This window comes from Triticum dicoccoides, chromosome 4B (assembly GCF_002162155.2).
Source record: "Triticum dicoccoides isolate Atlit2015 ecotype Zavitan chromosome 4B, WEW_v2.0, whole genome shotgun sequence".
NCBI classification, from domain to species: Eukaryota; Viridiplantae; Streptophyta; class Magnoliopsida; order Poales; family Poaceae; genus Triticum; species Triticum dicoccoides.
The window spans coordinates 182,876,547-182,900,387 of record NC_041387.1 but is presented as its reverse complement, the minus strand read 5'-3'; positions in this window follow the sequence as shown (position 1 = coordinate 182,900,387).

Below are 23,841 nucleotides of genomic sequence, written 5' to 3'. Positions count from 1 at the left end.
CCAACGAGTTGGACATGTTGGCGGGCCACCCCATGGAGACGAATAACTTCAAGAAACAAGCACTGGCCAAAGAGTTGACGACGTTGGCAGAAGAAATCCTCAAAGAAAGCTAGAAGAACAGCAAGGGCCCCATCGTGCCTACCTCAGAAACTCTAACGGCCACCTATGAGAGGCTCAATGCCGAGTTTGAGGAGATAGTCGCTGTTGAGAAGTAGTATTTCCCTGGTAATGCGATGGCCCTCGGAGGGATGGGATCCCCCGGTGAACGGCACAAGGTAAAAAAATGGCTTACCATAGTTGTGGTTTTTGATTATTTGCAATGTGCTTGCTAATATGTTAGGGTTGTGCAGGTGCCGGTGGACACCCTTGATGATTCCGATGTCGCGGTCCGTCCTATGTACAACGCCACAAAGATCGTTTTCGATGTCGCGCTCCATCCTGTGGACATCGCCCCGGAGATCGATTCCGATGCTGCTGTTCGTCCTGTGGACATTGCCCTAGAGATCGATTCAGATGTCGTGGTATGTCATGTGGACATCGCCCCAGAGATTGATTCCCATGCCGCTGTCTGTGTTGTGGTCATTGCTCGAGAGATCGATGACAAAAATAGTTGGTCGCGCTAATCCTTCAAGGTAGTTTGCATTGTTTTTAATTATCAGAATGATGCGTGTTATCAAACCATCTTAGGGTTAGTGCACTGTTTTGTGTGGGAGGTACTTGCTACTTATGTTTGATAGTGAATCATGCGAAGCCTCTCCGAGTTATGGAAACAAATGTATCATCACCAGCTTTTGATGCAATATATGGCATGCTTAGATGTAAGTTTGAACTGTTTATCATATCAGCAAGGCTTGTTTGATGATTCTTGGTGCTAGTAGGCTAGCTACTATGCGAGCTATAATACTTGCAAAACACTCACTGAAGAGAAAGGGTGGGGCTGATGAGCTCGTGGTACGCTTATATGTATGATCCATCGTCGATCGGCCAATAGCCCATGCTCCTAAAATTGCAGGCTTAGTGATCGATCAGACAATAGCCCACAATTATACATTAATTCACATCAAACTTAAAGAGTTGGTTCACGGATATGAGGCCTCATTTGGTTATAGGGAAGTAAAATCGTAGCAATAGGAAAGTCATAGGAAATGGGATGACATGTATCTTAAATCCTATGAGTAGGAATATCAGAGGAGATACCCTTTGGTTCACATCATAGGATTTTTTTCCATTGAGTCTAGGCTAATTTTTATTTTCCTATGAAATGTGGAGGATAGGAAGAATTCCTCCATAGGAATATGATTCCATTCTTATAACCAAAAGGCTCTACATAATTTTTCCTATAGAAATCCTATCCTATGAAATTCCTACAAGATTCCTCTAAACCAAAGGAGCCCTCACATTAATAGCCAACAAAATTGGCACGTACTTGTAACATGCATGAATGTGTATTTTTTTTGTCGGAAGCGTGAATGTGTAGTGACGTCGTACTTTCGGAGTGGCTATAGAGACTGTGTACATGTGCTAGAGGGGTTGTGGGATGTTGATATATATATATATATATATATATATATATATATAGAGAGAGAGAGAGAGAGAGAGAGAGAGAAAGGCCCTCTTTCTACTCCTAATCGTTAGATTGACAAATGATATTTTTGAGAACACAAAATCATAGCATTATAGAGACGTACTCCCACCGTTCCAAAATAGATGACTCAACTTTGTACTAACTTTAGTATAAAGTTAGTACAAAGTTGAGTTATCTATTTTGAACCGGAGGGAGTAAAATCCTAGGCGGTCTAGTTTGGCCTAGTGGGTTTTAGTGATATGAGGTGCTATAGTGCCGTCCAGTCTTCGCGTGTGGTAGCAGTATTGTGGGTACAATAAGTTTTCTTGAAGAAGCGGAATTCAACAAAGTCATGATGGTTCATGCGTTTGACCAACTTACAGTGGGAAAGGTCGGGACTACGCTACGACAGGGGTGGACCAAGATAAATTTGTGCATGGCAGGTGGGCCAGGATGGTTGACGTCCCACATGTAAGTGAATGAAAGTATTCTTTCTGATATCGAGGATGAGCAACGAGTATTCATTGTTTATTTTTGATGAAAGCTATTGTCTCCACTGTTATGATGGAGGAGTGTGAAACACGGCAGCCCAGTGAACTTAGCATGTGCACAACTCCCTCCTTCCACATGTACCGTAGTGTTGACTATAAGGTTGGCTATAAGGTTACAACTTTTTCTCACTTCCTATCTATCTATTTCCTCTCAAATGTTTTTTACCTTCTTTTTTTAGACACAATTGTTTTTTATAACTCTTTTTTTAGAATTAGTTTTTTATACCTAGGAGCACGTGTAGAGATGGGCTCTTGCAGAGCCCACTCCTTGACTTTGTCAATGCCTCTCTCTCCTCCACATAAGTGAGCTTATAGACCAGTATTGTACTAGTACTACTTGGTATGAATGCATGCAGTTGACGTCTGAGGGGGTAGTGCATGCGGGAGGGGGGAGGGGTTTTCTAGTGGGCCAGGGCGGTCAGAAGCGGGCTGGGAAGCGGTCCGGACTCCCGCATGGCCCACCTCACATTATCACCATATTTCTTGGAGTCTGTGCGTGGTGGTTGGGTGATGTCTTCTCCCTACCCCATCTCTCTCTCTTCTTAGCCGGCGCCCGGCGAGCGATTAAATTTCGGCTATCGACGGTTTATTCAATTGCAGTCCCACATGTCAGTGAAAATGCAAGAAAACACGTGTCCCCTCTGGTGAGTGGCGTGCGAGCTGGACTATCGGGGGTGCGACGCGAATGTGACAAGCGTGCTTTAAGTGTGATGCATTTTCCTTTTGAACTTGCAAAGAGTAACATTTTCGTGCGATTGATCGATAGAAATCCAGAACAAAATGACGAGGGCAGGGCTTTCCCGCGCGTTAGGCGGGCTAGTTTGAGTGATATGATGTGCTAAAATGCCGTCCACTTGCTCCATTTTTATGTAAGCAAGCGTCTACACTCTTACGTGGGAGAAGTGCGAAACACAGCGGATCTGATTTTGATCGAGGGATAACCGTTCCCTGCCAAATAATGGAGCACCGTTAGCGATTATAGCATGATAGTTAGGGCATGTCCAGCGCTGGCCCACAAATTTACACCGGCATTTGTCCGAGGACATTGATGCCATAGGATGCCATCCAATGCTGCCCGCATACCTTTCAATAACTATATGAACTAACTGGACGAAATTCGTGCAAACAAAGCAAATTTCAAATTAACCGAATGGAATTCATTACATTACGGAAACTTTTTCCTATAAACTGGATGAAATTCATTACATATTTCGCACAAACCGTACTAAAACCTACTGTAAACCTAATCTGAACGATCGCCGGCGCCCGACCAGCATGTCCGGCCATGAGCCCCGAGAACTGACGCTCCGGCTATTGCCTTTACCTCCTCCTCATCCGCCTCGGCTTTGTCCAGCTCCGCCTCGATAACCTCCTCCTCCGCAGCACAAGGTTCTGAAGATTTCCGCCTCCACGTCACCGTCAAGCGGCTAATCGGCTGCCGATGTTTACCCATCAAGCTTGGAGTCGACTAAGTGGAGGAGCGGTGGCCTTCCTGGGACCAGAGCGGTGGTGACCTACCATGTACTACTCTTCCTCACTGCCGGCTGCGCCCGTGCACGCGCGCTGGCTTTGTGATCGTGGCGACAGTGGGCGTCCTGGGGGTAGTCAGTGATGTCCTTCATCTGCTCCTGCGATAGTACGTCCAAGAGAGCTTTGGAGCGCGTCAGGAGCGGAGCCAGCGATATCCTTCATCTGCTCCAGCGACAGTGCGTCCAAGAGAGATTTGGAGCGTCAGGAGGCCATGGTTGGAGTGGTGCCCAATGAAGGAAGGGACCGAAGGAGATCGACTGCGGGTCTTTGGCTATGGCTGGGAACTGGGGCCGAAGTTAATATAGCGGGCGAATGGTAATGAGCCGCGGTAGATGGATGAATAGCTGGCGCCGGAGTAGGTTCGTTGGTAGCCGCATGTCATTAATGTGGGCGACGGACGGATGGATGGCAGTGGTGTCATTAACATGGAGCAGTCGCTTGCACCGGGATGCCGCACAGGTGGCGCTCTCTTGTACGTCGCGCTGCTGCAATGCCGGCGCTAGTGAGAGGTCGTGTCGGGCATGAATGTGGCATTGATGTTCTGGAGTGACGGTGACCGTTTCAGGCGGGAATCGCACGCTAGCAATGGAAGGGGTTTCGGTAGGCCAGGGCGATCAAATGCTGGCGTGGTGGTAAAATGTGAACTCATGGATGACGAGTCTTTGAAGCGTATGCGACACATATAGACAACCAGGCGTCCATGCAACCGCTCTTGCCGCCAGCTAGCCTTCGAGGACCACCATTAGACACCCCACAACCATGCATAACTTACAAATAATGGACTAATCGATCAAACACACACTCATGTGCAGTGGCACTATGATCGATCGCTCACTATACATATATGGGTACCATATAGTACCCTCTCTAGCTAGGATATTTTATAGATCGTCGTTGTGACGGATGATATACATGAGCAAGGCGCCGAGTCACGTCGTTGCGTCATGTGTAGAGCCACGGCTAATGTCGAGCAGCTCGGCACCCAAGCACGAGTATGACGTTGGTGTTGAGCCAGGTGAATACATGCTTGGTGTTTGCAGAGTCCGCCAGCAAACCTCTAAACAGTAATGTCAGGCACCGCCAGGGCGCTTAGGTGACGGGCTCGCCGTTTGCGTTGCGCCATGAGCAAGACTTTCATTAAGAGGGCGATGTGCATGCATTAGCATGGTTTGACTATTTGAGCGTGAGTGTCTGCACGCATACATGCTACTTGCATCTATGGATGGTGTGCGCTAATGAGTGCATCACTTATAATATAAAAAAAATCAGTTTGTGCATTTAACGCAAAGTATTTCATTTTCATTTGGCTGACGAGTGTGCGTTGCAGCGACGAGTCTGTGGTTTGATTCCTCACATATGCATAATTTTGGTTTTTATTTCTTTCTCCACTCACAGGTAGGCCCGCAAAGATAGATAGATATAGAACATGAGCTGATGAGGCGCATGCGGACTGTTTGACTTGTCAACCAGACAAATATGGAGCTATACACTGAGCCAATGACTGTATAATCACCATATCTCGTATAAAATGATCAAACTGAGCTATCAAGACAAGTTCGATGACCGCCAATGCATTTTACTCAGCAATAAATGACCAGGATTGAAGGGGAATCCAAATTTCCTTCGTCTTCTGTCCTTGAGCTCTTGACAAACCAATGCACGGTTGTTCGGCCACTCCACCCCAGAGCTCTCACCAAGCGTCGTTCATGCCACCGCGCCGCACACTAACCGGTAAGGAAGCAATGGCATCCCGCCGCGCCAAGTTCGTCGCCGCCCACAATCGCACACAAAATGGTAGGGAAGCGATGGCATCCCGTCGTGCCAAGTTCATCACCGCTCGTGACCTCACACCTACGTGGGCGGACTTTGAAGCTGCCAAGGCCGAATGGGCGGTAGAGCAAGAGGCGGCCAAAGACGCACAGAGGGAGCAGAAAAGGCAGAAAGCACTAAAGAAAAGAGAGGCCCGCCGCTGCAAGAAAGAAGAGGACGCACGCGCTGCTGCAGAGAGCTCGACAGAGATCCAAGCACGACGGGGTGTCGCCGCAAAGCTAGGAAGGAGAACGATGATGTCTGGCCAGCATGTGAGAAGTAGTAGTACTAGTAGTTAGTGTGTGTGTCTTTGTCGCCCGACGTTTTTTAATTAATTACGAGCATGTACCATTACTAGTTACTACTATAGTTTTTAGAGCAAATTACCAGTACATTAGCCTAGACTCAATGGAAAAATTCCTATCCAATGCATCAAATGGCATCTCTTTCTCTATAGGAATTGAGATGCATGTCATCTCACTTCCTATGATTTTCATATTCCTATAAAATTCCTATCCTATGAACCAAAGAAGGCCAGAAGCTAGAGTACAGTACTACTGTAGCTAGGAGTACTGCTGGTACAGTAGTTTTCTTCAAGAAGCAGAATTCAACAAAGTCATGATGATTCCTTCGTTCGAGCAACTTCACAGTGGGAAAGGTTGGGCCTTTGATTTGACGGCTCATTAGTCATTATTACTGCGGTGCGACGACCAGGCTGACTCTCCCTTTGGAGTTCTACGTGCATGGCAAGTGGACCAAGATGGTCGATGTTCCACATGTCGGCAAACGGAAGTATTCTTTCCGATATCGAGGATCAAGGAAATAGCGTGGTATAGTATCACTGCTGATTTATATTTATTTTTTTATTTTTTTATGAAAGCTAGCGTTTCAACTCTTACGACAAAGGAGTTCCAAACACGGCACATGCTGGATGTCCCACACATTAGCGAAAGGAGTGGGACATGAACAGCGTGGTAGAGCGTCTCCACTTCTTCCACTTCTAGGTCGGAGACCACACGTAGTACTAGTTGTATGAACAATACAAAGTGCGACCCGGAGAAAAAGACACATCTAGTTGGAAGGTCTCGGGCCATACACGTAAACAAATATAAAACCTAATATGTGCCTCCAATTACTACAGTAGTAGAGTACTTAGGCATGTACATCATAGCATCACTATGCATTGCACGTACAACATTTAGTGGTAGTAAGAGACAAATGCCTATATGCCACGCATGTTCATACTATTTGTGCCTTTCTACTTCACTTACTGTGCTACATTACTCAGGTCCGTACGTCCACTCATGTGTACATGTCCGTCTCGTAGTTCCAGTCCCACATGTTCTTCATAGATGGAATGTGATGTTTGCTACAACTACGTCGGTATTTCCCCAAAGAGGAAGGGACGATGCAGTATAGCGATGGTAGGTATTTCCCTCAGTGATGAGACCAAGGTTATCGAACCAGTAGGAGAACCTCCTCACACCACGTAAACAACACATGCACAGAAATACCAAATACTCACAACCCGACGTGTTAAAGGGGTTGCAATCCCTTTCGGGTACGGCGCCTCAAGATAGGCAAATAACGTGAGATAAAAGCGGTAGATAGGATAAATAGATCACAGAACAAATAAATTGCAGAAAGGTATTTTTGTATTTTTGGTTTAATAGATCTCAAAATAAAAGCAAAGGAAAATAGATCGCCAAAGGCAAATATGGTGAAAAGAGACCCGAGGGCCGTAGGTTTCACTAGTGGCTTCTCTCGAGAAAAATAGCAAACAGTGGGAAAACAATTACTGTTGGGCAATTGATAGAACTTCATGACGATATCTAGGCAATGATCATTATATAGGCATCACATCCAAGATTAGTAGACCGACTCCTGCCTGCATTTACTACTATTACTCCACACATCGACCGCTATCTAGCATGCATCTAGTGTATTAAGTTCATGGAGAAATGGAGTAATGCAATAAGAACGATGACATGATGTAGACAAGATATATTTATGTAGAAATAGACCCCATCTTGTTATCCTTAATAGCAACGATACATACGTGTCATTTCCCTTTCTGTCACTGGGATCAAGCACCGTAAGATCGAACACATCACAAAGCACCTCTTCCCATTGCAAGATAAATAGATCAAATTGGCCAAACAAAACCCAAATATTGGAGAAGAAATATGAGGCTATAATCAATCATGCATATAAGAGATCAAAGAAGACTCAAATAACTTTCGTGGATAAAAACATAGATCTTATCATAAACTCAAAGTTCATCGGATCCCAACAAACACACCGCAAAAAGACTTACATCATATGGATCTCCAAGAGACCATTGTATTGATAATGAAGAGAGAGAGAGAGAGGAAGCCATCTAGCTACTAACTACGGACCCGTAGGTCTACAAAGAACTACTCACGCATCATCGGAGAGGCACCAATGGAAGTGGTGAACCCCTCCGTGATGGTGTCTAGATTGGATCTGGTGGTTCTGGACTCTGCGGTGGCTGGAATTAATTTTCATCGACTCCCCTAGGGTTTTGGAATATTGGGGTATTTATAGAGGAAAGAGGCGGTTCAGGGGGCACCCGAGATGGGCACAACCCACCTGGGCGTGCCTGGGCCTCCAGGCATGCCCTGGTGGGTTGTTCTCCCCTCAGAGCACCCCCTAGGTGCTTTCCTGGCCCACTGGAGGTCTTCTAGCCCAAAAAAATCCTCAATAAGTTTTGCTGCGTTTGGACTCCGTTTGATATTGATTTCCCACAATATAGAAAACATGCAGAAAACAGCAACTGGCACTGGGCACCATGTCAATAGGTTAGTACCAAAAAATGATATAAAATGACTATAAAATGATTGTAAAACATCTAAGAATGATAATATAACAACACGGAACAATAAAAAATTACAGATATGTTAGAGACGTATCAGCATCCCCAAGCTTAATTCATGCTCGTCCTCGAGTAGGTAAATGATAAAAACATAATTTTTGATGTGGAATGCTGGCTAACATGTTCATCACATTTATTTTCTTTATAGCATGGAAATTTCTACTTTTATATGATTCAAAGCAATAGTCTAGTTTTGACATGAATACTTTAATACTCAAGCATACCAACAAGCAACCATGTCTTTCAAAATATCAACACTAAAGCACGTTATCCCTAGCCCATTATGCTCAATCATTGATCCATTCATGAAACACACTCGAATATTAGCTACACCCAATGCTCAAATACGATCATAGTTCCCCTTAGTTGGTGCTTTATAAGAGAATATTGAGACTCAAATTCAAAATAAAAATTACATAAGTAAGAGAAAGGCCCTTCGTGGAGGAAAGTAGGGATTTGTAGAGGTGGCAGAGCTCAAAGCTTAAATTGAGAGATAAAAACATTTTTGTGAGGCATACTTTTCCCACCAACAAAAACAACTTAGAGTTCCCAACACTTTCCATGCTAGATACATCATAGGCGGTTCCCAAACAAAAAATAAAGTTTATTCCTTTTTCTACCATTACTTTAAATTTCCATGGCTAACCATATCCACGGGTGCCCTCCATACCAACACTTTCCAAGGAATTTATTATTTGATAACATAAAATAAATTTATTTTTTTGTTTCGGGACTGGGCATCCCTAATACCTTTGTTGTACTCTCGTGCAATGACAAGTGAATAAACACTCATCGTGAGAATAACACATCTAGCATGGAAAATATTAGCCACCCTTCACCGCCTCGTGAGTGGTAGAGCACAGAAAAGAGAAATCTATTTTGAAAAATAGAGATGGCAGATGCAAATTTTCTTAGAACAACATGGAAATACCGCATATAGGTAGGTATAGTGGACTCATATGGCAAAACAAGTAGAGATCATACTTAGTGCAAAATGAAGGCTAGCAAAATTATTGAGAAGGGAACAACCAAAAAGCAAAAAATCTCGTACCCAAGCATTAAGCATAGGTAACATCGAATAATGCACCACAAGTAGGATATAAATTTCATTACATAACTATTAACTTTCGTGCTTCCATAAGGAATCACAAACCTTAACATCAATATTCTTACTAAAGCACAATTACTCATCAACATGACTCACATATCATATCGTCATATCTCAAAACCATTACTAAGAATCAAGTTATTTTGTCCAATGATCTTCATGGAAGTTTTCATTATATTCTCCTTGGATATCTATCACTTTGGGACTATTTTCATATGTTGCTTTTGATAAGCTCAAACAAATATAAGTGAAGAACATGATCATAATTTTTTCTTTCCCTCAAAATAATCTAAGTGAAGCGAGAGATAATTTCAGAAAATTTTACTAACTCCCAAATAAATCTAAGTGAAGCATGAGAGCATTTCTTCAAAAATAACGAAGCACACCATGCTAAAAAAGATATAAGTGAAGTACTAGAGCAAATCCATGGCTCTAAAATTTTAAGTGAAGCATAGGAGGAAGCATAGCATAATTTTTGGCTTTCTCAAAAGGGTGTGTTCAACAAGGATTAAACACTTAAAACTTAAAGCGAAACAAGCAAATACTCATATCATAGAAGACGCTCCAATCAAAACTCATAATATGTGATGAATAAAAATATAGCTTCAAGTAAAATACCGATGGTTGTTAGAAGAAAGCGGGGATGTCACTCGGGGGCATCCCCAAGATTAGTTGCTTGCTACTTCTTGAATATTATCTTGGGGTGCCTCGGGAATCCCCAAGCTTAGCCTTTTGCTAATCCTTATTCCTTCATCCATCATAAGATCACCCAAAACATGAAAACTTCAATCACACAAAACTTAACAAAAACCTTCATGAGATCCGTTAGTATAAGAAAGAAAACCACTACTCTAAGTACTGTTGCAAACCTATTCATATTTTTTTTGCATTATATCTATTGTATTCCAACTTTTCTATGGCAAAAAAGCATCAAAGAAAACCATAGAATCATCAAAACAAGCACACAACGCTAAGAAAACAGAATCTGTCAAAAACAGAACAGTCTCACTACAAAAAAATACACTTCCGTGATGATACGTGTTTGTCACAGTAGGTTGCGTTTTTTGTCATGCATGTACATCCATGACGATTTTATGAAAGAATCAAGATAGTCATAACTGTGCTGTCGTAGAAGTGTTCCATGACATTACCAAAATTATAATCACGGAAGTGTCCACTTCCATGACGATAAATCACGCATCACAGAAGTGCTTTCGTCAAGGGTGACCGACACATGGCATCCACCATAACGGAACGTTGTTAAGCTATCAGGTCGGGTTTTGGATCCGATAACCCGTTAACAACCCCGACCAATGGGAAATTTCCACGTGTAAAATTCTTATTGGCTGGACGAAACACGTGTCAGCTCGTCAGTGGGTCAGATAGGTGCCTATGATATGTCGACACGTGCCAGGGCCCACCACTGGCCCATTTAGCTTACAAAGCCGGCCCGTTTGACTTGGTCAAAAGTTAACGGTCTGGCCCATGAAAAGCTTGTTAACGGTCTCTTCACAAATAGCCCATTTTACGGCCCGTTAACTCACCGCCCATTAGGCCCTAAAGGAAATCGGCCCAACAACGTCATGTGAGCCGTCGAATATAACACCAGCCCATTTCACTTTCGGCCCATGTATGGCCCATGATGTCTTTCGGCCCATATGAGGCCTTCGTATCTTTCGGCCCTTTACAGGCCCACGACGACTCTAGCCCATAATGAATAGTAATTTTCTTTATACCCGTTAACGGCCCGTGATTTACATGGGCCATTTCTAGCCTGTGTTAGCTTTCGGCCTATTGACGGCCCATGCGTTCTTGGGTTCCTTTTCGTCCCTCGATTACTTTCGGCCCGTTACTGGCCTGTTCCCCTAATGGGCCAAATTCAGCCCATGGCAAGAGTCAGCCCGTTACTGGCATGTTCCCCTAATTGGCCAAATTTGGCCCATGGCAAGAGTCGGCCCGTTACTGTCCTGATACCCTAATTGGCGAAATTCGGCCCATGCCAAGAGTCGGCCCATTTCTGGCCTGTTAACCTGTTGCGCCGTTTCCAGCCCGTCCTATATTCTGGCCCATTAACGACCCGCTATGCCTGTGACAGAATTAAGCCTTTGCTGTCCTACGGCCTGTTAACGGCCCGTTACCGTGCTAGGCCGATACCAAGTACGCCCAATTATGGCCCATGTAGACCCATTTATCCGATGGCCTGAGGCCCATCGATTACAGGCCCATTTATCGACGGCCCGTAGGAGACCTTTGGATCCTACGGCCCATATATGGCTGCCACTAGCACACCAGGGAAAAAGAAGACTAGGAAATAAATAAGGCCGAAACTAACGCTGGGCTATTAAGGCGATTGAACAGATTACATCCAGTCGACATCAAAGATCACCACCAGTGCAAATATAGGGAACACCCTATACTATACAAAAATGGCTTGCTGTTTTCTTCAGCCGGTGGCAACACATTAAGAATAAATTTTGTATTGCACCAAAAAAATTACAACTATATAACAAAAGGAAGGTTGGCATAAAACTTAACAGTCTAGCAGATAAATGCACCACCAGAAGTTCAGAAGCTCAGTTCATTTGACCTGACTGTTACGTTTTCATGATGTATTGTTCGATGGAGCACCATAACCCTCGCCTTCATTTCCCCTAGGCTCCTGAACAACATAGCAAATATTTGATAGTCTGGTTTCAAAACCATGCATATCTTGACGACATCGAACAATTTCTCTCCTTGTTTCACAAAGGGTCTCTGTTAGGGAATGGACTTGTGTTTGGAGTGCAGATACAACATTGCTTTGAGCTTGCATATCTTGATCATGAGGCAGTTTGGACGATATTGCCTTAACAGCCAACCAAGTATTACGCAGGAACGTGCTTTTGGCACTGTTAGTGGACAGGTACTGACCCACTGCAGCAAGAGCTGACATTGCGGTTATAGTTGCCTTGCCACCTTCAGAAGGTGGCGGTTCCACCATTTTTTCCATAGCTCGCTAAAAAATTGAGGTTTTACATTAGTAGTACCAGAATAGAAGATATTAAGGAGGCAGCAAAACCAAACAAAATAGCTTTGGTCTATATACAAAACTTATTCTGGTGAACCCATGTAAAATATTAGTTGTACTTTATTGCAAAGTACATAATAAAACCAGGTTCCAAACATATGACCATGTACCATCGCTAATGTATTGTCTATTTCTTCACATTGTATTGTGGGCTAAGGATAAAGAGACGAAGTTTATAATACGGTAAGCATAGTATGACATCATTCATATCACAAAACAACTGAGAACAGACAAACAAGCAATTGTAACATTGTGTGGGCAAGTCCAGCACGGAACTAGATTACGGGTCAAGATCAAAGGAACATCACTCCTCTCTTTTAAACCTTGTAAGGTGCAATGATATGCTAAGACAATTGTGTATAAAATTGAAAAGAGTAATAGACATTGGCGGCAAACCATGCAGTTCAAGGCACAAGTCAGAGTAAGTAGTACTTAAAAGGCATGAGGATTAAGGACTTACAACAGCGGCTTTGACTGGTGTAGTCATGCTCTTCTTCTTGCTGGTGTGACAGTCCTTGAAGATTTCCACAACATTTGGTTCAGGTACTTATTGGTCCTCGCGGGCTTTCCTCTACATTTCGAACAAGTCAATATAGATATGATAATATGGTACAGCGAAAAGAGTGAAACATCAGCTAATTACAAGAGCCTCGCAGTGTGCAATATAGCTACGAGATCCTGTCGTCTGTTGGAATTTCACTTTCGTACGGTTGGCCTTGTTCTTTGAACAGTTCACCTACAAGAAGATAGATTTGTGTGGCACATGCATAAATATGACTTCAACATGTGATCTGATCACATATATATAATGTACCTGATACTTCGGATCAGACCAGTGTTTAACAAGGCCCCTCCAGTCTTCATCCAATATATTTTCCACTGGAGATGTTTGGGAAAGTTCATTTTTAGCCTTGCCTTCAAAGTGGGTTTTCCTCAATTTATACCGATACTATCGCAGAGCAGACTTGAAAACATGGGTGCAAGCTTGTCTGGTTGCATCATCTTGGCTATCCAACTTGAACCTCATCTGTTGAAAATTATGGGAGTCTCATTATCAGCAACCTAGAAAGTATGGGACAGAGCAAGACGATATTACTAGTTTCCATACATAACCATACTTACAGATAAATGGTCGAGGAAGGTGTTGAACTGGGTTTCGTCTTTGTCATTCCTGTACTGAATCCATGTTGGGAGGATACGTACATGACACCTAACGGCAACCGCTGCCTCTGATACTAACTTGGCTGACTCTGTAGCATCACGTGGCCTTTTTAAACCTGCCTCAAAATGGATCTCCATTCTTCCTCCTCTAGATTTAGTTAACCTATCGAGCATTATCCCTGATGTTTGTTTCCTTTTGCGCCTAGGTGCTAGTCCAACAACGAACATAGGAAGTGTTAGTGTACATCAAACTGTGAGACTACATATAAAGAAGCATGCAACTGTAACTTGACTCCAGCAACTACCTTCTTGCTGTTGAAGCTCACAAGGTTCATCAGATATTTCCAACTCGTCTTGTGTCAAGAGTGCTTGGGAAGTAGTGTCAGGTGGCAAGGGAGCTTGGGAACGTGCTGCTAGCTCAGTTGACGCACGAGTAAGTCGTGCAGCTGGTAGTACTTTGGTAGGTGTTGCAAGAACTAGGGATGTCTCTGCTTGTTTGGTGGCAGCTATTTGTTTCTGTTTGGCTTTTTTTGCAACTCGTGTAGCATGGGATGCCGTGCTTGTAGAATTTTCTGCTGGACTTTGACCTTCTATTGCACCATGAGTACTGATACGTCTCAAACGTATCTGTAATTTTTGATTGCTCCATGCTACTTTATCTATTGTTTTACGCAATATTGGGCTTTATTATCCACTTTTATATTATTTTTGGGACTAACCTATTAACCGGAGGCCCAGTCCAGATTTGCTGTTTTATGCCTATTTCAGTGTTTCGAGGAAAAGGAATATCAGACGGAGTCAAAACGGAATGAAATCAACTGGAGAAGTTATTTTTGGAAGGAAACCCACCTGATCGACTTGGACCCCACGTCAGAAGATACGGGAGGTGCTCACGAGGGCGGGGGGCGCGCCCACCCCCCTAGGGCGCGCCCCCCTGCCTCGTGGGGCCCCCGAAGCTCCACCGATGTACTCCTTGCACCCATATACACCTACATACCCTAAAACTTCCAGAACAGAAGATAGATCGAGAGTTCTGCTGCCGCAAGCCTTTGTAGCCACCAAAAACCTCTCGGGAGCCCGTTCCGGCGCCTTGCCGGAGGGGGATCTGTTGGGAAACATAGTAATTTCAAAAAAATTCATACGCACACGCAAGATCATGGTGATGCATAGCAACGAGAGGGGAGAGTGTTGTCCACGTACCCTCGTAGACCGAATGCGAAAGCGTTAGAACAACACGGTTGATGTAGTCGTACGTTTTCACGGCCTGATCGATCAAGCACCGAAACTACGGCACCTCCGGGTTCTATCACACGTTCAGCTCGATGACGATCACCGGATTCCGATCCAGCAGGGTGTCGGGGAAGAGTTCCGTCAGCACGACGGCGTGGTGACGATCTTGATGTTCTACCATCGCAGGGCTTCACCTAAGCACCGCTACAATATTATCGAGGACTATTGTGGAGGGGGGCACCGCACACGGCTAAGAGATCTTGAAGATGAATTTTTGTTGTGTCTAGAGGTGCCCCCTTGCCCCCGTATAAAAAGGAGCAAGGGGGGAGGCGGCCGGCCAAGAGGAGGGCGCGCCAAGGGGGGAGTCCTAATCCCACCGGGAGTAGGACTCCTCCTTTCCTTGTTGGAGTAGGAGAGAAGGAAAGAGGAGGAGAGGGAAAAGGAAAAGGGGGATGCACCCCTTGTCCAATTCGGACCAGAGGGGGGCGCAGGCCTCCTTCCTTTTGGCCTCTCTCCTCTATTCCCGTATGGCCCAATAAGGCCCATATACTCCCCGTCGAATTCCCGTAACTCTTCGGTACTCCGAAAAATACCCGAATCACTCGGAACCTTTCCGAAGTCCAAATATAGTCGTCCAATATATCGATCTTTACGTCTTGACCATTTCGAGACTCCTCGTTAAGTCCCCGATCTCATCCGAGACTCTGAACTTTTTCGGTACATCAAAACTCATAAACTCATAATAAAACTATCATCGAAACCTTAAGTGTGCGGACCCTACGGGTTCGAGAACTATGTAGACATGACCGAGAACCGTTTCCGGTCAATAACCAATAGCGGAACCTGGATGCTCATATTGGCTCCTACATAGTCTACGAAGATCTTTATCGGTCAAACCGCATAACAACATACGTTGTTCCCTTTGTCATCGGTATGTTACTTGCCCGAGATTTGCTCGTCGGTATCTCAATACATAGTTCAATCTCGTTACCGGCAAGTCTCTTTACTCGTTACATAATGCATCATCCCGTAACCAACTCATTGGCCACATTGCTTGCAAGGCTTATAGTGATGTGCATTACCGAGAGGGCCCAGAGATACCTCTCCGACAATCGGAGTGACAAATCCTAATCTCGAAATACACCAACTCAACATGTACCTTTGGAGACACCTGTAGAGCTCCTTTATAATCACCCAGTTACGTTGTGACGTTCTGTAGCACACAAAGTGTTCCTCCGGTAAACGGGAGTTGCATAATCTCATAGTCATAGGAACATGTATAAGTCATGAAGAAAGCAATAGCAACATACTAAACGATCAAGTGCTAAGCTAACGGAATGGGTCAAGTCAATCTCATCATTCTCCTAATGATGTGATCCCGTTAATCAAATGACAACTCATGTCTATGGCTAGGAAACATAACCATCTTTGATTAATGAGCTAGTCTAGTAGAGGCATACTAGTGACACTATGTTTGTCTATGTATTCACACATGTATTATGTTTCTGGCTAATACAATTCTAGCATGAATAATAAACATTTATCATGAAATAAGGAAATTAATAATAACTTTATTATTGCCTCTAGGGCATATTTCCTTCAGTCTCCCACTTGCACTAGAGTCAATAATCTAGTTCACATCACCATGTGATTTAACACCAATATTCATATCTGTATATGATAACACCCATAGTTCACATCGTCATGTGACCAACACCCAAAGGGTTTACTAGAGTCAATAATCTAGTTCATATCGCTATGTGATTAACACCCAAAGAGTACTAAGGTGTGATCGTGTTTTGCTCGTGAGAGAAGCTTAGTCAATGGGTCTGTCACATTCAGAGCCGTATGTATTTTCCAAATATTCTATTTCTACATTGTTCTGCACGGAGCTACTCTAGCTAATTGCTCCCACTTTCAATATGTATCCAGATTAAGACTTAGAGTCATCTGGATCGGTGTAAAAGCTTGCACCGATGTAACTCTTTACGACGGGCTCTTTTATCACCTCCATAATCGAGAAATATTTCCTTAGTCCTCACTAAGGATATTCTTGACCAATGTCTAGTGATCTACTCCTAGATCACTATTGTATCCCCTTACCAAATTCAGAACAAGGTATACAATAGGTCTGGTACATAGCATAGCATACTTCATAGAACCTATGACTGAGGCATAGGGAATGACTTTCATTCTCTTTTCTATTTTCTGCCATGGTCGGGATTTGAGTCTTACTGAATTTCACACCTTTGCAACACAGGCAAGAACTCTTTCTTTGACTGTTCCATTTTGAACTACTTCAAAATCCTGACAAGGTATGTACTTATTGAAAAACTTATCAAGCGTGTTGATCTATCCCAATAGATTTTGATGCTCAATGTGTAAGTAGCTTTACTGAGGTCTTTCTTTTAAAGAACTCCTTTCAAATACTCCTTTATGCTTTCCAGAAAAATTCTACATCATTTCTGATCAACAATATGTTACTCACATATATTTATCAGAAAGGCGGTAGTGCTCCCACTCACTTTATAGTAAATACAGGCTTCTCCAAAAGTCTATATAAAACCATATGCTTTGATCACACTATCAAAGCGTTTATTCCAACTCCGAGATGCTTGCACCTGTCCATAAATGGATCGCTGGAGCTTGCACACTTTGTTAGCACCTTTTGGATCGACAAAACCTTCCGGTTGCATCATATACAACTCTTCTTCCAGAAATCCATTCAGGAATGCAATTTTGACATCCATTTGCCAAATTTCATAATCATAAAATGCGGCAATTGCTAACATGATTCAGACAGACTTTAAGGATCGCTACGGGTAAGAAAGTCTCATCGTAGCCAACCCCTTGAACTTGTCGAAAACCTTATGCAACAAGTCGAGCTTTGTAGACAGTTATATTACCATCAACGCCAGTCTTCTTCTTGAAGATCCATTTATTCTTGATGGCTTGCCGATCATCGGGCAAGTCAACCAAAGTCCATACTTTGTTCTTATACATGGATCCCATCTCAGATTTCATGGCCTCAAGCCATTTTGCGAAATCTGGGCTCATCATCGCTTCCTCATAGTTCGTAGGTTCATCATGGTATAGTAACATGACTTCCAGAACAGGATTACCGTACCACTCTGGTGCGGACTGTACTTTGGAAGACCTATGAGGTTTTGTAGTAACTTGATCTAAAGTTTCATGATCATCATCATTAGCTTCCTCACTAATTGGTGTAGGAATCACTGGAACTGATTTCTGTGATGAACTACTTTCCAATTCGGGAGAAGGTACAAATTACCTTATCAAGCTCTACTTTCCTCCCACTCACTTCTTTCGAGAGAAACTCCTTCTCTAGAAAGGATCCATTCTTAGCAACGAATGTTTTTCCTTCAGATCTGTGATAGATGGTGTACCTAGCAGTTTCCTTTGGGTATTCTATGGAGACACACTTCTCCGATTTGGGTTCGAGCTTATGAGGTTGAAAACCTTTTTCATATAAGCATCACAACTCCAAACTTTAAGAAACGACAGCTTAGGTTTACTGCTAAACCATAGTTCATACGGTGTCGTCTCAACGGATTTAGATGGTGCCCTATTAAACGTGAATGCAACTGTCTCTAATGCATAACCCCAAAACGATAGTGGTAAACCGATAAGAGACATCATAGATCGCACCATATCTTAGTAAAGTACGATTACGACGTTCGGACACACCATTACATTGTGGTGTTCTAGGTGGCGTGAGTTGCGAAACTATTTCACATTGTTTCAAATGAATACCAAACTCGTAACTCAAATATTTGTCTCCATGATCAGATCGTAGAAACTTTATTTTTCTTGTTACGATGATTTTCCACTTCACTCTGAAATTCCTTGAACTTTTGAAATGTTTCTGACTTATGTTTCATCAAGTAGATATACCCATATCTCCTCAAATCATCTGTGAAGGTCAGAAAATAATGATACACACCGCGAGCCTTAACACTCATCGGATCACATACATGGGTATGTATTATTTCCAATAAGTCAGTAGCTCGTTCCATTGTTCCGGGGAACGGAGTTTTAGTCATCTTGCCCAAAAGGCACGGTTCGCAAGCATCAAATGATTCATAACCAAGTGATTCCTGAAAATCCATTTTTATGGAGTTTCTTCATGCGCTTTACACCGATATGACCCAAACGGCAGTGCCACAAATAAGTTGCACTATCATTATTAACTTTGCATCTTTTGGCATCAATATAATGAATATGTGTATCACTACAATCGAGATCCAACAAACTATTTTCATTGGGTGTATGACCATTTGAAGGTTTTATTCATGTAAACAGAATAACAATTATTCTCTGACTTTAAAAGAATAACCGTTTTTGCAATAAACATGATCAAATCATATTCATGCTCAACGCAAATGCCAAATAACATTTATTTAGGTTTAAGACTAATCCCGAAAGTACAGGGAGTGTGCGATGATGATCATATCAATCTTGGAACTACTTCCAACACTCATTGTCACTTCCCCTTCAACTAGTCTCTATCTATTCTGTAACTCCTGTTTTGAGTTACTAATCTTAGCAACCGAACAAGTATCAAATACTCAGGGGCTACTATAAACACTAGTAAGGCACACATCAATAACCTGTATATCAAATATACCCTTGTTCACTTTGCCATCCTTCTTATCCACCAAATATTCAGGGCATTTCCGCTTCCAGTGACCATTTCCTTTGCAGTGTAAGCACTCAGTTTCAGGCTTTGGTCCAGCTTTGGTCTTCTTCACGGGAGTGACAACTTGTTTGCCATTCTACCTGAAGTTTCCCATTATTTCCCTTTGCCCTTTTCTTGAAACTAGTGGTCTTGTCAATCATCAACACTTGATGCTCTTTCTTGATTTCTACCTTCGTCGATTTCAACATCACGAAGAGCTCAGGAATTGTTTTCGTCATCCCTTGCATACTATAGTTCATCACGAAGTTCTAGTAACTTAGTGATGGTGACTAGAGAATTCTGTCAATCACTATCTTATCCGGAAGATTAACTCCCACTTGATTCATGTGATTGAAGTACCCAGACAATCTGAGCACATGCTCACTAGTTGAGCGATTCTCCTCCATCTTTTAGCTAAAGAACTTGTTGGAGACTTCATTCTCTCAACTCGGGTATTTGCTGGAAATATTAACTTCAACTCCTAGAACATCTCATATGGTCCATGACATTCAAAACGTCTTTGAAGTCCCGATTCTAAGCCGTTTAAGAATGGTGTACTAAACTATCAAGTAGTCATCATTTTGAGCTAGCCGAACGTTCATAATGTCTACATCTTCTCCTGCAATAGGTTTGTCACCTAGCGGTGCATCAAGGACATAATTCTTCTGTGCAGCAATGAGGATAAAGCTCAAGTTACGGACCCAGTCCATGTAGTTGCTACCATCATCTTTCAACTTAGCTTTCTCAAGGAACGCATTAAAATTCAACGGAACAACAACATGAGCCATCTATCTACAACAAACATAGACAAGCAAAATACTATCAGGTACTAAGTTCATGACAAATTTAAGTTCAATTAATCATATTACTTAAGAACTCCCACTTAGACAGACATCTCTCTAGTCATTTAAGTGATCATGTGATCCATATCAACTAAACCATGTCCGATCATCACGTGAGATGGAGTAGTTTCAATGGTGAACATCACTATGTTGATCATATCTACTATATGATTCACGTTCGACCTTTCGGTCTCTGTGTTCTGAGGCCATATCTATATATGCTAGGCTCGTCAAGTTTAACCTGAGTATTCCGCGTGTGCAACTGTTTTGCACCCGTTGCATTTGAACGTAGAGCCTATCACACCCGATCATCACATGGTGTCTCAACACGAAGAACTTTTGCAATGGTGCATATTTAGGGAGAACACTTCTTTATAATTAGTGAGAGATCATCTTAAAATGCTACCGTCAATCAAAGCAAGATAAGATTGATAAAGGATAAACATCACATGCAATCAATATAAGTGATATGATATGGTCATCATCATCTTGTGCTTGTGATCTCCATCTCCGAAGCACCGTCGTGATCACCATCGTCACCGGCGCAACACCTTGATCTCCATCGTAGCATCATTGTCGTTACACCATCTATTGCTTCTACGACTATTGCTACCGCTTAGTGATAAAGTAAAGCAATTACAAGGCGTTTGCATTTCATACAATAAAGCGACAACCATATGGCTCCTGCCAGTTGCCGATAACTTTGGTTACAAAACATGATCATCTCATACAATAAAATATAGCATCACGTCTTGACCATATCACATCAAAATATGCCCTGCAAAAACAAGTTAGACGTCCTCTACTTTGTTGTTGCAAATTTTACGTCGCTGCTACGGATTGAGCAAGAACCATTCTTACCTACGCATCAAAAGCACAACGATAGTTCGTCAAGTTAGTGTTGTTTTAACATTCGCAAGGACCAGGCGTAGCCACACTCGGTTCAACTAAAGTGAGAGAGACAGACACCCGCCAGTCACCTTTAAGCAAGAGTGCTTGTATCGGTGAAACCAGTCTCGCGTAAGCGTACGCGTATTGTCGGTCTGGGCTGCTTCATCTCACAATACCGTTGAACCAAAGTATGACATGTTGGTAAGCAGTATGACTTGTATCGCCCACAACTCACTTGTGTTCTACTCGTGCATATGACATCTACGCATAAAACCAGGCTCGGATGCCACTGTTGGGAAACGTAGTAATTTCAAAAAAATTCCTCCGCACACGCAAGATCATGGTGATGCATAGCAACGAGAGGGGAGAGTGTTATCCACGTACCCTCGTAGACCGAATGCGTAGGCGTTAGAGCAACACAGTTGATGTAGTCGTACGTCTTCACGGCCTGACCGATCAAGCACCGAAACTACGACACCTCCGAGTTCTAGCACACGTTCAGCTCGATGACGATCCCCGGATTCCGATCCAGCAGGGTGTCGGGGAAGAGTTCCGTCAGCACGACGGCGTGGTGACGATCTTGATGTTCTACCGTCACAGGGCTTCGCCTAAGCACCGCTATAATATTATCGAGGACTATTATGGAGGGGGGCACCGCACACGGCTAAGAGATCTTGAAGATCAATTGTTATTGTGTCTAGAGGTGCCCCCCTGCCCTCGTATATAAAGGAGCAAGGGGGGAGGCGGCCGGCCAAGAGGAAGGCGCGCCAAGGGGGGAGTCCTACTCCCACCGGGAGTAGGACTCCTCCTTTCCTTGTTGGAGTAGGAGAGAAGGAAAGAGGAGGAGAGGGAAAAGGAAAAGGGGACTGAACCCCTTGTCCAATTCGGACCAGAGGGGGGGGGGGCGCAGACCTCCTTCCTTTTGGCCTCTCTCCTCTATTCCCTTATGGCCCAATAAGGCCCATATATTCCCCGGCGAATTCCCGTAACTCTCCGGTACTCCAAAAAATACCCGAATCACTCGGAACCTTTCCGAAGTCCGAATATAGTCGTCCAATATATCGATCTTTATGTCTCAACCATTTCGAGACTCCTCGTTAAGTCCCCGATCTCATCCGAGACTCCGAACGCTTTCGGTACATCAAAATTCATAAACTCATAATAAAACTGTCATCGAAAGCTTAGGCGTGCGGACCCTACGGGTTCGAGAACTATGTAGACATGACCGAGAACCGTTTCCGGTCAATAACCAATAGTGGAACCTGGATGCTCATATTGGCTTCTACATATTCTACGAAGATCTTTATCGGTCAAACCGCATAACAACATACGTTGTTCCCTTTGTCATCAGTATGTTACTTGCCCGAGATTTGATCATCGGTATCTCAATACATAGTTCAATCTCGTTACCGGCAAGTCTCTTTACTCGTTACGTAATGCATCATCCCATAACCAACTCATTGTCCAGATTGATTGCAAGGCTTATAGTGATGTGCATTACGGAGAGGGCCCAGAGATACCCCTCCGACAATCAGAGTGACAAATCCTAATCTCGAAATACGCCAACTCAACATGTACCTTTGGAGACACCTATAGAGCTCCTTTATAATCACCCAGTTACGTTGTGACGTTTGGTAGCACACAAAGTGTTCCTCCGGTAAACGGGAGTTGCATAATCTCATAGTCATAGGAACATGTATAAGTCATGCAGAAAACAATAGCAACATACTAAACGATCAAGTGCTAAGCTAACAGAATGGGTCAAGTCAATCTCATCATTATCCTAATGATGTGATCCCGTTAATCAAATGACAACTCATGTCTATGGCTAGGAACCATAACCATCTTTGATTAATGAGCTAGTCTAGTAAAGGCATACTAGTGACACTATGTTTGTCTATGTATTCACACATGTATTATGTTTCCGGTTAATACAATTCTAGCATGAATAATAAACATTTATCATGAAATAAGGAAATAAATAATAACTTTATTATTGCCTCTAGGGCATATTTCCTTCAGGATCCCATTACCGGTGGCCATCTTCATCATCCCGGTGCTATCCATGACGAGGAGGGAGTAGTTCACCCTCGGGGCTGAGGGTATGTACCAATAGCTATGTGTTTGATCTCTCTCTCTCTCTCTCGTGTTCTCTCTCGTGTTCCATCTATGGCACGATCTTGATGTATCACAAGATTTCCTATTGTAGTTGGATCTTATGATGTTTCTCCCCCTCTACTCTCTTGTGATGAATTGAGTTTCCCCTTTGAAGTTATCTTATCGGATTGAGTCTTTTATGAGAACACTTGATGTATGTCTTGCCGCGATTATCTATGGTGACAATGGGATATCATGTGCCACTTGATGTATGTTTTGGTGATCAACTTGCGGGTTTTGTGACATTGGGAACCTATGCATAGGGGTTGGCACACATTCTTGACTCTCCGATAGAAACTTTGGGGCACTCTTTGGAGTACTTTTATGTTGGTTGGA